The sequence below is a fragment of the Cantharellus anzutake genome (genome assembly GCF_015039405.1).
Source record: "Cantharellus anzutake strain C23 chromosome Unknown EI90scaffold_36, whole genome shotgun sequence".
In the NCBI taxonomy this organism is placed as follows: Eukaryota; Fungi; Basidiomycota; class Agaricomycetes; order Cantharellales; family Hydnaceae; genus Cantharellus; species Cantharellus anzutake.
The window spans coordinates 254,914-264,238 of record NW_024066986.1 but is presented as its reverse complement, the minus strand read 5'-3'; positions in this window follow the sequence as shown (position 1 = coordinate 264,238).

Below are 9,325 nucleotides of genomic sequence, written 5' to 3'. Positions count from 1 at the left end.
TCCCACCTTTCCAATGGTACTAAGGTTGTGTCCTATTTCCCTGTATTCGTTGAGTTAGCAAAGTTTCGCGTGCACATTCGGTAATCACGTGCGTCGTTCCCATAGTTGTTCGTATGCGGGAGCCGTTTTCGTTTAGTTGTTCGGGATTTATGATATGCGCGGGTGTTTATTTCTTTCATATGGGCTTCTGTGATTTATTTCAGATTTTTCCCTCATGTTCTAAGGTTGTTTTGCACTTTCCGTGCTTTGTTTTGACCGGGCTCTTCCTTATTTGGACGGAAATTGGTCTTCGCGATCTGCCGAAGTGTGGATCTCGGTTCCGATGGCCGGTTCCCTGCGCATCGCCACCCTCACGTGTCATTACACATGATGCGGATTCCTATATTCCCGTCATGGGTATAACTTCACAATGGCTGGACCGTTTGGGCTGAGAATTTGCATAGCTATAGTTTCCTATTTTTCATAATTTCCGTGTAAATTTCGTTGTATGTTTTAATTATGGATCCTACGCAATCATCGTCTTGTCCCTGAGCTCGGACTTTTGATGTCGCTATTCCCGTTATTGGATTTCTCATTAACGCATGATCCTTTTATTATGGAAATTTGGGAGGATTAAGAGTAGATCCCTTCCTTTCTAATGGGCTATCAAGCTTGTCTCGGTCGTTACTAGTTAATCTTCGCGCTTGCTTTTTAGACATTGTCCTCGTTTTGCAGGAGTTTTAGTCATATCTCCGTCGTTTATGGGTAGCTTCCCCTGTAATTACTCTCATTGGTTCCGTTTGGGGGACATCTACATTTCCTATTATAAACACGACTTTGACTTTTGCATTAGTTCCTGAGGAATCTTTGTTCCATGGTACTTCCATCCTTGCTACATGTGCGGACGTGGGAAAGTAGTTTCCGTGGAGGTTCTCTGATTATTTTTATAGTCAAATCTTGGTCGATTGTCCTAATTCTTGGTTTAATATTTGCTATAAATTCCCCCGAGAATTCCGTCTCGTTGATGGTAAGCTTGAAGTATTTTTGTTATTTTTCTTTCTTTCGATTTATCGTGTATAGTCATAATAATTCGTAAAAATTCGTAAAATTCGTTAAAATTCAGGTCCTTCTATGTTCTCATATCTACTTGTCGTATGAGGTTTTTGTGATTTATCTGGCATATTTCCATAATGGGTTTCCATAGTGTGGCCGTTATTTCTCCTACAGCGGTGGTGGCTGTGTGCGGTTCGGGATGGAGTTGGGGACAGCGGGCTCAAGTTGGGAGACATGAAAGACTGGGTGCACAGCCTTCATGGTGTCAGGGAGGTGGAGGGTGTGAGAGTGCAAACCTGGCTGTGTGTCAGGGACTGACCCGGGGTCGAGAGCGTCCGGGTATATCGCCTGGGGCTGAGGGCCCAGTAGGGTGTAGCATGAGCATGCATAACGACGGGCCCGGGGCAGACAAGGGTCCCTGGCCACTTAGGCTAAAGTGGGAAGTGTGAGAAGAAGGTTACTTCTCAGTTCCCACTTAGGCTGTGTTTATGTACATGTGGTTGGGGGTCACGTGGGGGGCACCACGTCATCTATGTGCACAGCCGTGTCCACCCGGGTATCTCCATAAGAGAGTCCGGTGTGTAGGGCGTCACCTGGTGTGTCCGGGTCCGGGTGTGTTGTGCGGCCTGGTTAATGGTTAATGGTACATCGAGCAAGGAAGCCGTCTGTGTAGTAGAAAAGGAAAGAAGGAGAAAGAAAGGAAAGAAGAAGGAAGAAGAAGGGAAAGGAAGAAGGAGAAAAGGGAGGAGGGAGGATGAGGGCACCAGGTAAGGGTAGTGGGATCGGGTGGGGTCGGACCGGGTGGAGTGGGGTCAGGCAGGTGTGCCCTGACACTGTGCAATGATCTTGAATGGCCCAAGGTTCTTATCAGTGAGCTTTGCTGAAGGCCCAGTGGTGCAGAAGTACTTGGCCTTCACAAATGCAGAGCTGCCAATGTTGAATGGGGGAGTGGGTAGCCATCGAGCATCTGCAGGGCCTTGATGGCGCTGCTGTGCATGGTTCATTTCCTTGCACAGAAATTGGTGGAGAGAGTCGAGATTGACCGAGTATTCCTGGGCTTGCACTGAGGTCAGATCTCACTCAGGGTGTATGGCAAGGTTCGGGTGGTAACCTTTGTTAGCGAAGAACGGTTGACAGTGGGAGACAGTGGCACAGAGGTAACTGAGTTGTGGACGAATTACGTGGGATGTGGATGACTCAGCTTAGGGCTGAGTTATGGAAAATGTTTTGAAGAGGGAGTTTTGTACTTTTGGCACTCTTGCAGCCTCGGAGCTGCAAGACAAAAGTCACTCTTTTGGTTGACTTGCCAAAAGATGGCGAGTGTTGTGACTGACTTATGGCTGACTTGTGGTACTGTGAACGCCCCTATTGTGACCTTTAGGGAAATCCACCACGGAAAGAAGATAAACGAGAGTTACCAGTTATTTTTCCTCAAAGTCCCCTCCCTGTTAAATCTATGAACCTTTTCTACTGCAGCACCTGTTTAGCCCCCTTCTCTTTCTTCCCTAGCTCGTTGGGGGGTGAGTTGGAGTGCTACCTTCCATTTTCTGGAGGTGGTAGCAGATTCCCGCTTGCAATGCCAGTAAGCCAACAAGGAGAACAAGAAGAAAACAACCAGCCACAAGCTCCTAGGTGAAGGGTTGCCATGAATACTCACTGATCCAGAGTTCCGGGCCCTTGTTGAAGAGAATGAGGCAAACTGAAAGATGGCTCAGCAGGAAAAGCAAAATCGAGAACGTGCTTGTCAGTCAGCTGAAGCATGCAAGGAAATTGAGAAGAATGCATGGGAGAGGGCCAAAAAGATCTATGGGGATGCAGTACAGGTTTGGGAAGAGGAGACATCAGAACTCAAGGTTGCCAAAGTCCCAAAGAAAAATTGGCCTAATAAGCCACCACGCCCACGGAAAGCTGCAGTGCTTGCTGCAATTAACATGAGTGAGACACTCAAAAGCCTTGGGAATGATGGGGAAGAAGAGGGAGAAGTGTTTGATATAGGTTCTAATGAGGAGGAAGCAAAGAGGAGGCTGAGGTTGACTAGAGTGGGATATATGTCTATTTTCCCATGGCTGTGCACATTGGTGGACTGTCAGGGCATGCTGCCCCCTTCTCTCTCTCCTGTCTGTCTTCCTTTCTTTCTGTCTCCCTTTCCTTCCTTCTTTCTCCATGTGGACGACCTTCTCCTTCATACCTGTAGCCCAGATGCATCCAACACCAGGTACCCTGCAGGGGTACCGTGCTGCTGGATGCTGAAGGAGAGAACGAAGGAAGGTCAGTTGGGAGGTTCAAACGAGACCACCACTAAGCTGTTCCCTGGTTCTTTAGTTAGGTTGGGGAAGTGTACTAGTAAAATTTGTTGTAATTATAGTACCAATCTGAGTGTTTTGGCTAATTCTATTTTATGGGTTAGTCTAAAAGTATCTGAGAAATGACTTACAGATAAACAAAGCCCTGCGGAGCTGTTCCTCTATTGTGATTTCTCAATTTATCTGGGTGCAATTCTGTGTAGGATTGTTTAAATCTTTTACTTGGTGAATTTTCAAAGATTCTACTCAGTTAATGGGTTTAGATCGTGTCTGAAGTGTCCCTTGACCTTGTCTTATTTTTATCTTATTTTTTATTGCTTGTTTTAACAGTAGCAAAATAACTGTTTTGTGTTTAACTTTGAAATCTGGAGTGTTAACTAGCTCTCCTGTTGAAATATTTACTTAATATTCCTCTCCCTAATTGCTGCCTTTTACTACAGTGGCAATCTTAACTGTATATCACTTTTTCGCACTGGAGTGATAACCAGAAATGCTTGAGAAAAATAATACTCTATTTTCTTACTTCTCTGAGGGGGGGGTGAAAAGTCGCAGAAAGGGTCTCCCTTTTATACTCCTTGGGTTGCCTTCCTTTTTCACGCTCTACCTCGTATTTACAGGATTTATTTACAGTGTATTTTCCTCAAACTGAATAAAAGTGACTATAGTTCTACTGCGCTCAGCTGCGCTGAACTGTGGCTCTGCTGCGGTCAGACTGCACCTAGAATCCTTATTGTCCTTCCTCACCTAAGCTATTTTAATGGTTCAATTAGAACTTGACTGCGCTGGATTTGCTGCAGTTTTCTTTTTCAAATTCCTCATATTTACCATTAAGTTCACTATGACTTGGTCATTCTGAATTTAAACTTTGCATTACTATGCATACGGCTGCACTGAGACCTTCAGCTGATTTATTCTATTTTTATCCAGTAACATTTAGTTGAAATGAGACTTGAAATGATAAATGAGTGAATTATTCAGGTTTAGAACTGAAAGAAAAAGTTGCTAGTAGTAAAGAATTGTTCAAACAAATGTGTTATAGCTCTCTGCTTCATTAGAATATCGTTCCCTAAATTTCCCGCCATGGTCCATCGTAGTTTAGTGGTTTTCATGGATTGTGTCCATCTCCCCTGATTCCCCTTTGTATTATTGCATCCTAGTCCTTCATATGTATTGTTTGTTGTTATAGTAGGTCGTCCTCGAAGATATCATATTTTTATGTATTTTATTTGGGGTTCTGGACCTCTAGAAGCTGTCTTCCTGTGCGTTTTCAGGTTTCAAACTTCATGTCCTTGTATCTCATTCATTTCTGAATAGTTTTTCATGTTCTCGGCATCATAAAATTTCATTTATTCCCACCTTTCCAATGGTACTAAGTTGTGTTCTATTTCTTGGTATTCGTCAAGTTAGCAAAAGTTTGCATGCACATTCAGTAATCACATGCATTGTTCCTGTAGTCGTTCATATGCGGACACCGTTTCTGTTTAATTGTTCGGAATTTATTGTATGCACGGGTGTTTGTATCCTCAATATGGGCTCCCATGATTTATTTCAGATTTTTCCCTCATGTTCTAAGGTGTTTTTGTACTTTCCATGCTTTGTTTTGACTGGGGTCTTCCTTATTTGGACAGAAATTGGTCTTCGTGATCTGCTGAAGTGCGGATCTCGGTTCTGATGGCCAGTTCCTTTTGCATCCCCATTGTTGGCGTAACTTCACAACAGCTGGACCGTTTGGGCTGAAACCTTGCATAACTATAGTTTCCTATTTATCATAATTTCCGTGTAAATTTCATTGTGTGTTTTAAATATGGATCCTACGTAAACATTGTCTTTTCCCTGAGCCATGACTTTGATGTCACTCATCCTGTTTGTCAGAGACTGGGAATATTGTCGGAGTCGGACAAACTGTCAGAAGATGAATGGACTGAAGATGGAATGGATTTCTGTCTGAGTCGAGGTCGGAGGTGATGCAGAGGTCTGTTGGAGCGCGCGCGCGGATATGCGGGTGGAAATATGCGGCGCGTCCGGAAGCGCTGTTCAAGGTTAGCAGAGTGGGATCGCAGCCTCAGTGACTCAGGTGGAGCGCTGTGCCCTGAGCTTGACATTTGGGGGAGATCCCTTATTTACGGACTGACACTTACAGCGGACTTCAAACAAGACTTGCAGGCAGAGCAGACCTGTAGGAGGAGCGTGGACTCCGTGAGCATGGACTCAGAGGGGGGAAGCCCCCTTTGCAGAAGGAGGGACTCAGACCAGACAGGGGGGGTACTCTAGTTGATTTCAGACTGAGGTCCCCAAAAGTATTTACAAGGTATAAGTAAGTAAGAGAAATCAAAAGAGGGACCGGTCGGTCCGGTGCGGAAATAAGCGGAAATGAGCGGGGACTTGTCAAACTAAACCAAGGACAAGAACCTGGGAAATGGGAGGCAAGGAATGAATAAGGTCAAAGTGGATCAAGTACCAATATTGACAGATTAAATGAATGAATAGGAAAGTGCAATAGCACACGGATCAAATGCCAATATTGGGGTGAACATAATAGGCACTCAGCAGGGAATGAATGTTATGTTGCCGAGTGACAAAAATGGCCAGAGGACAAAAGCGGAGGTCAGCGTGCGGCGCCGATACAAGTCTGCAAATAAGCGGGGTCGGTGCGGTGCCGACACAAGTCCGCAAACAGAGGTTGATCTGCCAGCACTGTCACACAAGGACAGCATGAAGGCCAACAGAGGTACAGAGGGGAGTGGGAGTGTTGACCTGACCAGAGGTGTCAAGGGCAACCAGAAGTGGCCAGAGGGTGCAGAGATGGGCAGAGGGTGTGGAGTGGGCAGAGGGTGCGGAATGCATGGAAGCAGGGCATGGCTGTGACCACATAGCGGGAAGCAATGAGTGTGGTTCAGATGGAGACAAGGCAGGCATGACTGAATGCCGGGAGCGCCAAGGGCTCAGGAACTGGAGGTAAGGTCGGAATACCGGCAGGGTCTAGGTTCTGATTATTGGCCAAGTCTCACACAGTAAGGCAGGGGGCCAGACATGGGGTTGGGGGCTGGTTAGGATGGGTTTCGGGTCGGTGGATTTGCCTATCAGCATTGGTTCGCCGCTGATGGAGCCCCAGGATTTGTTGGTCATGACACTGTTATTGAATATCTCATGAAAATTTGGGTGAATTAAGATTAGATCCCTTCCTTTCTAATGGGCTATCAAGCTCGTCTCGGTTGTTACTGCTTGTTCTTTGCGCTTGCCTTTTAAACGTTGTCCTTGTTTTCCGAGAGTTTCAGTCATATCTCCGTCGTTTAGGGGTAGTTTTCCCTGTAATTACTTTCATTGGGTCCGTTTGGGAGACATCTACATTTCCTATTATAAACACGACTTTGAATTTTGCATTGGTTCCTAAGGAATCCTTGTTCCATGGTACTTCCATCCTCAGCTATGTGTGTGGGCATGGGAAGGTAGTTTCCGTGGAGGTTCTCTGGTTGGTTTTATAGTCAAATCTCGCCCGATTGTCCTAGTTCCTTGTTTAATATTTGCTATAAATTCCCCCGAGCATTCCGTCTTGTTGGTGCTAAGCTCGAAGTATTTTTATTAATTTTCTTTTTTCCGATTTATCATATGTAGTCATAAAAATTCGTAAAAATTCAGGTTCTTCTATTTTCTGATATGTATTTGATGTATGGGGTTTTTCATGGTTTATCTGACATATTTCCATAATGAGTTTCCATAGGATGACCATTATTTCTCCTACACCGCTCTGATACCCACCTTTGGACATGACCCCGTTCCTCTCTCCACTCCTCTCATCACTCACCTCCCTCCAACCCTCTTCTGCCAAACCTCCACCAAGTTACGACCTTCTGCCACCGTCCCATACCTTGTACTTGGACACCGCCTGTACCTTCGCTCCAAGACTCTGTCATGGTCCCGACCTTGGACTTTGACTCCACCTCAGCTTAAGTCCATTGTATTGGTGACCTCATTCTACATAAACACCATTGCCAACATTTCTCAGACTTCCAACCCTGCCCCTGCAATAAGCTCTGCAACCTCCAAGCTCCACAGACCATACTTGGCACTTTCACCACTTGTAATGTATCTTTCGCGATTTCCCCTCATCCTTATTTGGGCTACTGCTTCCTTCCATTTTAGCCAGTTAGTCATCATCCCCACTTCACCTCATCCTCCTGCCCCTCTGGGCTTCACCCTCCCTATCTCCTTTTGGTTGTACCACAGAGTCTGACCCATGACCTTCGGTATCACTCCACTTCCGTCATCCCTTTGTCTCTGTTTGGACACTGCAAGCGGGGCAGTGGAGCACAAGGGGGGGGTTGGGGACTGGATAGGGAATGGATGCGCGGCACAGCAGCACACCAACCTACCACCATGATCACCACCACCTCAACTACTTTGCACCACACCTACTCCCACCCAGCAGGATGAGAAACAAAAAAGGGGGCCAGCAAGCAGCTTCCTTGGACAGAATCAAGACTGAACTGAAAATTCAACTGGGACTCAGCATCCTATAACTCGGTGTGGATCTCCCTGAGGACACTGTGAGGCTACCTTTCCTCCCTCAAGACTACTGCACTCGACCACACCTCCAGCACACTTCACTTGGTGACCAGATCTAAACGTAGCGGAGGGGAAATCTCTGTTACAAATGGAACTAGCTAATATTATATACAAACGACCCTGCAAACACATCTGCGAGCTTCCAGCATGTTCCATGTGACTCATCTGGTCACGTCGCAAGAGAAAATAGAATAGGAAACACAATATCACAAGCAACAAATTATAAAACAATAGAAAGTGGCCACGGAAAAACCCAACCTGCATCTCCAGCACAAACCACTCGACACAACTGCACTCCCTCTACGTCAACCAACTTGCCTAAACTACAGCTATCCAACGCAACAAACTGCATCCAATTTGATGGAGAATTGAGTGAGATAGCATTGAGGTGGGAAATATCCGGCACATTTTCCTAACTTTCCAACCACATGTCGCCATGGTCCAAAAATTGGCACATCCTCTCGACCAGTCATACCATGAACAATGGATATTTATTCCCATTTTTCTGAAGCCTGAGGGATGCCAGGGACCATCTGTGCACCCCATTTCCCACGCATGTGCAATGAACATGTGACATGCATCACAATACACAACTGGAATCCACATATCTCTGCCAATACCTCACTGATTCTCTTTGCGTAACGTGCGTTGGAATCGCCTCGATGCCCTCTACCATCCGTACTATAACCTCATCACCTAATTCCTAGCCACCTTTCCACTGTATGTTTTCCTAACATTTTATCCTGCATGTGAGACCCAATATATTGCCTGTTCTGGGGTGTCTGTGACCACCACCCCTACAATGCCTTTGTTCCAATTCAGACCCCCCCTTTGACTTCCTTGTGCATTCATTACTATATACAGGTGCTTGTACATACTTGTTTTAGGCCCTCAGTCTAAAATTGACCAGAAATGCCCCTAGAGACTTCCTGCTCACTGCTTCTGAAATTAAGGACCAAATGGACAAACAGAAATGGCACAGCACTCTGCATGAGTCGCTGAGGCCAAGGTCCCTCCTTGCTAAGTCTCCAGTTCCCCTCCGGAACTGTCCGCCCTTGCCCAGTTCTAACAATACCTCCCCACTACTCCACTACCACCTGAGCCACTAGCACCAGGTGCTATGCTGCTGCTGTAAGCATGCTAGGGATGTAACCCAGCAGCAAACAAGAAAAGAAAAGGGGGCAAAGAAAATCTTACTACCAGTAAGGCCACACACTGAAGGGTTGCTTACTTATTTGGGGATGGTAACGTTCCGTTCCCCCATTCACCTCAGGCCTCAGTTAGTCCATCTAAATATAAGCTTAAATGTGCTGTATATCCAACGGGGTAGAGGTAAAAGGCTTCCGGGCCTTTACAACTACTCCGAGGTATATATATGTAAATTACATATCTCGGCACAAATAAATAAAGAAATGACCACATCACTA